The sequence below is a fragment of the Danio rerio genome, chromosome 9 (assembly GCF_049306965.1).
Source record: "Danio rerio strain Tuebingen ecotype United States chromosome 9, GRCz12tu, whole genome shotgun sequence".
NCBI lineage: Eukaryota > Metazoa > Chordata > Actinopteri > Cypriniformes > Danionidae > Danio > Danio rerio.
In genome coordinates this window covers 13,703,493-13,710,316 of record NC_133184.1, presented here as the reverse complement: position 1 = coordinate 13,710,316, position 6,824 = coordinate 13,703,493, and the positions used below count along the sequence as shown (strand labels likewise).

Genomic DNA, 6,824 nt, shown 5'->3' with positions numbered 1-6,824 from the left:
GTTACCTAAGCGGGATCCAGTTTTTTCCGTAAATTAATTCACGGATCACCCTCCGACGCCATACTCAACTCTCAAACTTCTCTCCTTATCAAAGGCATACAGAAAACCCTCCCTCACCCCCCTAATCCTAGGCTACCCATCACATTCAACATTCTCACCAAATGCATCCACAAACGACGCAAAGGTTACCAATCCATCAATACAGCTCGCACCCTCTATGCTATGTTTACCCTAACCTTTTTTGACTTCCTTAGATGTTCAGAAATCACAACCACATCCAAATTCAACCCCTCCATCCACCCTACCATTTCGGATTTGACTTTGCTTGACAAAGAAACCATTTCCTTCTTCGTCAAACAGAGCAAAACAGATCAAATTCACAAAGGTCACCATATATTTATATAGATAGATACCATAGATTCCATAGATTTTTGACATCCCATCCCCCACCCACCACTTCCAAACCCTCCTAGCATTCCTACAGCTAAGGAAACTCCAAGACCCCAACCCCCTTTCTCCACTCCAAAAACACCTCAAAGAAATACTACACCTATCAGGCTTCTCCCCCGACTCATTCTACAGCATTCCACTACAGCAGCCCACAACAGGCTCTCCCAAAATCAGATCCAGGCCCTTGGCTGCTGGTCCTCGGACGCTTTCAATTCCTACATTCGATTCAGCCGACTACATCTCAAAGAAGCCCAGTCGTCTCTCACCAGACAACATCCACCATCCTGAAATTACAGCAAACTATCTGAACCTCACTAAACCCCACAACCTCCCCACCTGCTTTCTAGAGCCCTCATCCCAGCACAATATCTCAATAGCCCCAAAGCTACCAGTAGGAAATCTTCTCAGTCTTTCACTTCCTTCTTGCGTCGAGTTTCTTCGCACCTCCTTTCTCTCCTTTCTAGCGTTGAGTTCCTCCACACCCCCTTCTCTTCCTTCAAGCGTTGAATGCTTCCGCTCTTCTCTCCATCCCCTCCCTCTTTGAAACCCCCCAACATTCTTTACTCCCTACCCCCTTTCCAGCGTTAAGTTTCTTTTCTTTTTCAATATCGTGTTGCTCCGCTACTATCCCTTCTTTCTAGCATCAAATTCTTCCGCTACTCTTATCTCTTCAGCTTAAGTAACACATCTAAAGCCCGACTCCCCCGGAGTCAATCAATTACCCCCCGCCCTCGACAATTGACATTTTTCTTCTTTTCTAGCGTTGAGTTCCTCCGCATCTCCTATCCTATTTTCTTTAGCGTTGAGTTTCTCTGCATCTCCTTTCCTTCCATTCAGCGTCAAATGCTTCCGCTCTATCCTCCATCCCCCCCTCAACATCTTTTACTCCCTACCCGTTTCTATCGTCGAGTTTCTCCGCTTTTTTTTCTTTTTCAGCGTCGAGTTGCTCCGCTACTATGACTTTCTTCTAGCGTTGAGTATTCCGCTACTCTTACCCTTTCAGCCTAAGCTTCGACTCCCCCAGAGTCCTGCTCAGCCCACCTCCTATAGGAGTCTCCACTTCCCCCTCCCTATTTAGACTTCTGTAGGAGTCTAATCCTTCAGCTCTAACTCCCACGGAGTCACCCCAAGAGCTAAGACTCCCATGCAGTCTCCCCCTCCCCTCTCTCTCTTGTCCTGGCCAAATACGCATCTTACCTACCTTCTAGCATTGAGTTCCTCCGCATCTCCTGTCCTATATTCCCTGGCGTTGAGTTCCTCTGCATCTCCTTTTCTTCCTTCCAGCGTAGAATGTTTCCGCTCTTTTCGCTCCCTGCTCTTACAACTCCTCTCCTCTCCCTACCCGTAACTCCCAATCCCCCTTCCAGCGCTGAGTTACTTTTCTTTCTTCAGTGTCGAGTTTCTCCGCTACTTTACTTTTTTCAGCGTTGAGTTCCTCCGCTACTCTTTCTATATTTCGAAGCATCACTCACCAATTTGACTCTCAAGGAGTCTTCCCACGTTTGGACTCCCCCGAAGTCCCACCCAGCCCACCACCTACAGGAGTCTCCACCTCACCCTCCCTTCCCAGACTCCTGTAGTAATCCAATCCTACAGCTCTAACTCCCCCGGAGTTGACCCCAGAGCTCTGATCCCTATAGATTTCTTTTCTTTACCTTTCCAGCGTTAAGTTCCTCCGCATCTCATGCTCTCTTCTTCCCAGCGTTGAGTTCCTCCGCATCCTCTTTTCCTCCGCATCCTCCTTCCAGTGTCGAATGCTTACGCTCTTCTCTCCACCGCCTCTACAACCCCTCTCCCCTTCCCACTCCATACCCCTTCCTCAGTGTTAAGTTCCTCTGCTACTTTTCTTCTTTCAGCGTTGAGTTAATCCGCTACTTTACTATTTCTTGCATCAAATTCCTCTGCTACTCTCGTTCCTTCCGTTAGGCACCCTCCCCAACCCTGCTTCCCCGAACCCGACTCCCACAAAGTCCCCAGCCCCTCCTAAGAATCAGTTACTACTTCTACTACTTCAATTGACATTCAGCAGCCGGATATGGCACTGACCTCTCGCTTTTTGGGGGGCACTTCAATACGCGGCTGCTGTCCCGAGCTGAAAACCTTTGCCTTTTGGGGAGTTCTCGAGACCTACCTGACCTCGAACTCCCCTCTCGTCCTTCTAATGGGAGGGAGCCCCGGGCTTGAGGATATCACGAGCTCAGGGCTCTCTCCCGGGACAGCATGACAAATATGCTTTATTGATTATCAGCTAAGTGTGAACTCTTGAAATTCTGTACATATACATGATACACTCCATACATATGCACACATAATACATTCTATACATATACATGATACACTCTATACATATTCATACATATGCACACATAAAACATTTTATACCAATACATGATACCAGGGCTTTACATTAACTTTTTTAATCACCGGCCACTGTGGCTAGTAGTTTTCTAATGTTACTAGCCACTCTGCATTTTCACTAGCCACAATTTTGTTGTTGGGAAAATATATTTTATATGCATAAATTTGATGTTGACATGCTAAAATTACTTGATGTAAATTTTGTGTTATGTCCACATGCCTCCTCATTCATTTCATTTTTTGTGTGTCGAGTATGAGTTTGCTCAATGACCATGAGCAAATGGTTCATGGTTTCATAGTGTTATATTGCATTTAGTTTTTATTTCACATGATTTTTTTTTAGAGCTCAAAATTAACGATTTACAAATTTATCTCTATAACCACACAAAACAATAATTATTTTTTAGCCATAATTTTTTAATGTGTCAAAACAAGCAAAGTATAGCTGTATACTATACTTTTTATTTAACAAAACACTTCTTAAAAAGGAAAGAAAAGCAAATGGCTTTTAAGAAATAACTATTGTCATGTATCAAAAATATGCACAGTTAATCTGTCGTGGCCAAAGATTTCTCTGATCACCAGTTAACTGCACATAAATGGAGAGTTCATCTCCCATTAAAAAAAAAAAAAAAAATTAAACCATTTTAACAAAAATAAAAGCAAATAAAACCGTAAGCAAATGAAAGCAGGTGAAACAAACTGTGTGTGATAATAAAAGAATGATCACATGCTCACGGTTAACTCTAGGGCATTTAATAATCTGTTCAAAGTGAAAGCAACCGGTGCTGCTTACAAAAAGACACATTTTGAGCGCTTTAAAGCATCAGGACTGTGGGTGCATGTTCATCACTATTTGTCTAGTTTATTTGAAAGATGACAGTTGCATTTCCAAAACCTGTTCCAGACACGGTTGCTTCACGATTCTGGAGCGCGCACGCGTTAAGCAGTCACGCGCACGCATTTTAAGCAGCCGCGCGCATCATATCAGCTGTTAGCGCGAGTGATTATCATCCTCTCATTCGGTATTCATTTGCTTTCTTCTGCTCGCGTGATCACAATTATTTTACTTTTCGATTCTAAGATCACATTTGCACGCATATTGGGCCATCCTTATATCGTCGAACCCTGCTTTTAGAAAAACTACAATTTAAAAATTACTTTCATCCAGCCAAAGTGGCTAGTGGAGGTGTCTGTCTAACCCGCCAAAGCTGAAATCTACCCGCATTTGGCGGGTTGGCGGGTGTTAATATAAAGCCCTGCATGATACACTTCAAACATATGCAAAAATTATACATTCTATACATATAAATGATGAACTCTATACATATGCACAAATGATACAGTCTATACATACACGATACACTCCATACATATGCAAACATAATACATTCTATACATATACACTATATACATATTCATACATGAAACATTCTATACATATACATGATGCACTCCATACATACGCACAAATGATACATTCTATACATATACATGATGCATCATCTACATGTATCTTGCTGCAAGGGCTCGCCCGGATTTTGAACCCAGGAACTCTCGCACCCAAAACAAGAATCATAACCCTCACATGGCATCAGAAGCAGCGGATGGTCCGAAGTTTTCATGTAACAATTAAGTCAAAACATACCTTCAAAAGCTCAAATGTTGAAGCAAGGCTTGCGCGTCATATGGACCCGGGACTTCTCCCACCCAAAACCAGATTCGCAGCTCAAGAATGACAAGTTTAGTCACTTGTTTGCTTATACACACTGCAAAAAATGCTTTTCTTACTTAGATTTTTTGTCTTGTTTCTAGTCCAAATATCTAAAAATTCTTATATCAAGAAACATTTTCTAGGCAAGCAAAATATATTGTCTTGTTTTCAGAAATAATATCCCAATATTAAGGGAGTTTTTCCTTTAAACAAGCAAAATAATCTGCCAATGGGGTAAGCAAATTAATCTTGTTTTTCCTTTTGACATAAGATTATTTTGCTTACCCCATTGGCAGATTATTTAGCTTGTTTTAAGGGAAAACTCACCTAATTTTGGCATATTATATCTTAAAACAAGACAGTATGTTTTGCATGTCTAAAAACTTCCTCTTGATTTAAGAGTTTTTAGATATTTGGACTAGAAACAAGACAAAAAACCTAAGTTAGAAAAGCATTTTTTGCAGTGCATTTTTGTTTTTATTAAGCAGCTTCAGTGAGGTAAATTGATCTTATCCATTTTACAGATTTTAGCTGCATAGAAAAACCACACATACCATTATGTAAGTCATTGGTGGAGGAGGATCGTGATAGGATCAAATAGCTATCTCAGCGTATAGTATCAGAACCACTCACTGATTGGTGTGATTGAATTTGGTCTCATTCATTTCACTGATTTAAAGCTGCAAGGAGAGAAGGAAAAGGTCCCACTGAGATTTGAACTCAGATCCCTGGATTCAAAGTCCAGAGTGCTAACCATGACACCATGGAACCTACAGATATACTTCTTGGTGGCAAAGTGGCATTAAAATTCTCTTCCTAGAAAGCTATAAGGGCCTTCAAAACACAACACATGTACAAGGGTTTTTTCCCATATTTAAAACAGGACTTCTTGCAACACCAGTAAGATTTTTACCTCCACACCAACAAGCCACAACAACAGTGAAGCTTAACATGGTATCTGAGATGCAGATCAGTCAGAAATCTATGACAAAAGTTTGGTTCAGTCAGGTAATATGTCTTATCCATCTGTCAGATTTTGAGCTGTATGGCAAAGCCAGATAAAATCTAGTAAGCAATTGGTGCAGGAGCCTTATGATAACACCAAAGAGCTTCCTCTGAATATAGATAGAGTTGATTAATGATTGAAATTAGCTTGTTCCAAAGGTTCCACCGAAAATCGAACTCGAATCCAGACTGCTAACCATTACACCACGGAACCAAGACCATTTTTAGAGGCTAACTAATGCTTGCAAACTGCTGTTAAAAAGGGCCTCAGTGAAAGTCATGATGTCACTCTAAACAAAAGACAACTGCAAGGGCTCGTCCGGGTTTTGGACCCAGGACCTCTCGCACCCTACGCGAGAATCACACCCCTAGACCAACGAGTCACTGAAATGCAGCAACTTTACATGGCACACTGTCTTCTGACAAACCGACATGCTCAAAAAGAGACATCTGTGTAAGCCACAACGCCCTTATAAAACACCGGACAACTGTAAGAGCTCACTCGGAATTTGAACCTGCCAGCTCTCGCAGCATGAGCAAGAATCATACTTCTAGACCAGCAAGCCACTAGGCAAGGAATGTTTTCCATAGCGATACTATCTGCTGACAAACTGGAATTCTTCGAAAGATGTTTTTATGAAAGACATTATGCCCTGTAAAACAAAAGACCACTTCAAGGGCTCTTCCGAGATTTGACTCACTCATTGGTGTGATTTAATTTGGTCTCATTAATTTCACGGATTTGAAGCTGCAAGGAGAGAAGGAAAAGGTTCCACTGAGATTTGAACTCAGATCACTGGATTCAAAGTCCAGAGTGCTAACCATTACACCATGGAACCTACAGATATACTCCTTGGTGGCAAAGTGGCATTGAAATAGGCTTCCTTGAAAGCCATAAGGGCCTTCAAAACACAACACATGTACATGCACAACACACAACTCACTGTTTCTTCTGCATTTAAAACAGGACTTCTTGCAACACCAGCAAGATTTGTATCTCCACACCAACAAGCCATAACAACAGTGAAGCTTAACATGTTATTAGAGGTGCAGATCAGTCAGAAATCTACAACAAGAGATTGGTTCAGTCAGGGAATTGGTCTTATCCATCTGTCAGATTTTAAGCTGCATGGCAAAGCCACTTATAATCTTGCAAGCAGTTGGTGCAGGAGCCTTGTGATAGCACCAAAGAGCTACCTTTGAACATAGATAGAGTTGATCAATGGTTGAAATTTGCTTGTTCCAAAGATTCCACCAAAACTTGAACTTGAATAACTGGATTCAGAATGCAGACTGC

The 6,824-nt window shown here is 41.8% G+C and overlaps 2 non-coding genes across 2 annotated transcripts; both read right to left on the bottom strand.

The window, feature by feature from the left end:
• Positions 1-5,221: 5,221 nt before the first annotated feature.
• Positions 5,222-5,293, bottom strand: trnaq-uug (transfer RNA glutamine (anticodon UUG)). Its single transcript has one exon. It is a non-coding gene; the product is annotated as a tRNA-Gln (tRNA).
• Positions 5,294-6,294: 1,001 nt separating this feature from the next.
• Positions 6,295-6,366, bottom strand: trnaq-uug (transfer RNA glutamine (anticodon UUG)). The gene has a single exon. It is a non-coding gene; the product is annotated as a tRNA-Gln (tRNA).
• Positions 6,367-6,824: the final 458 nt, after the last annotated feature.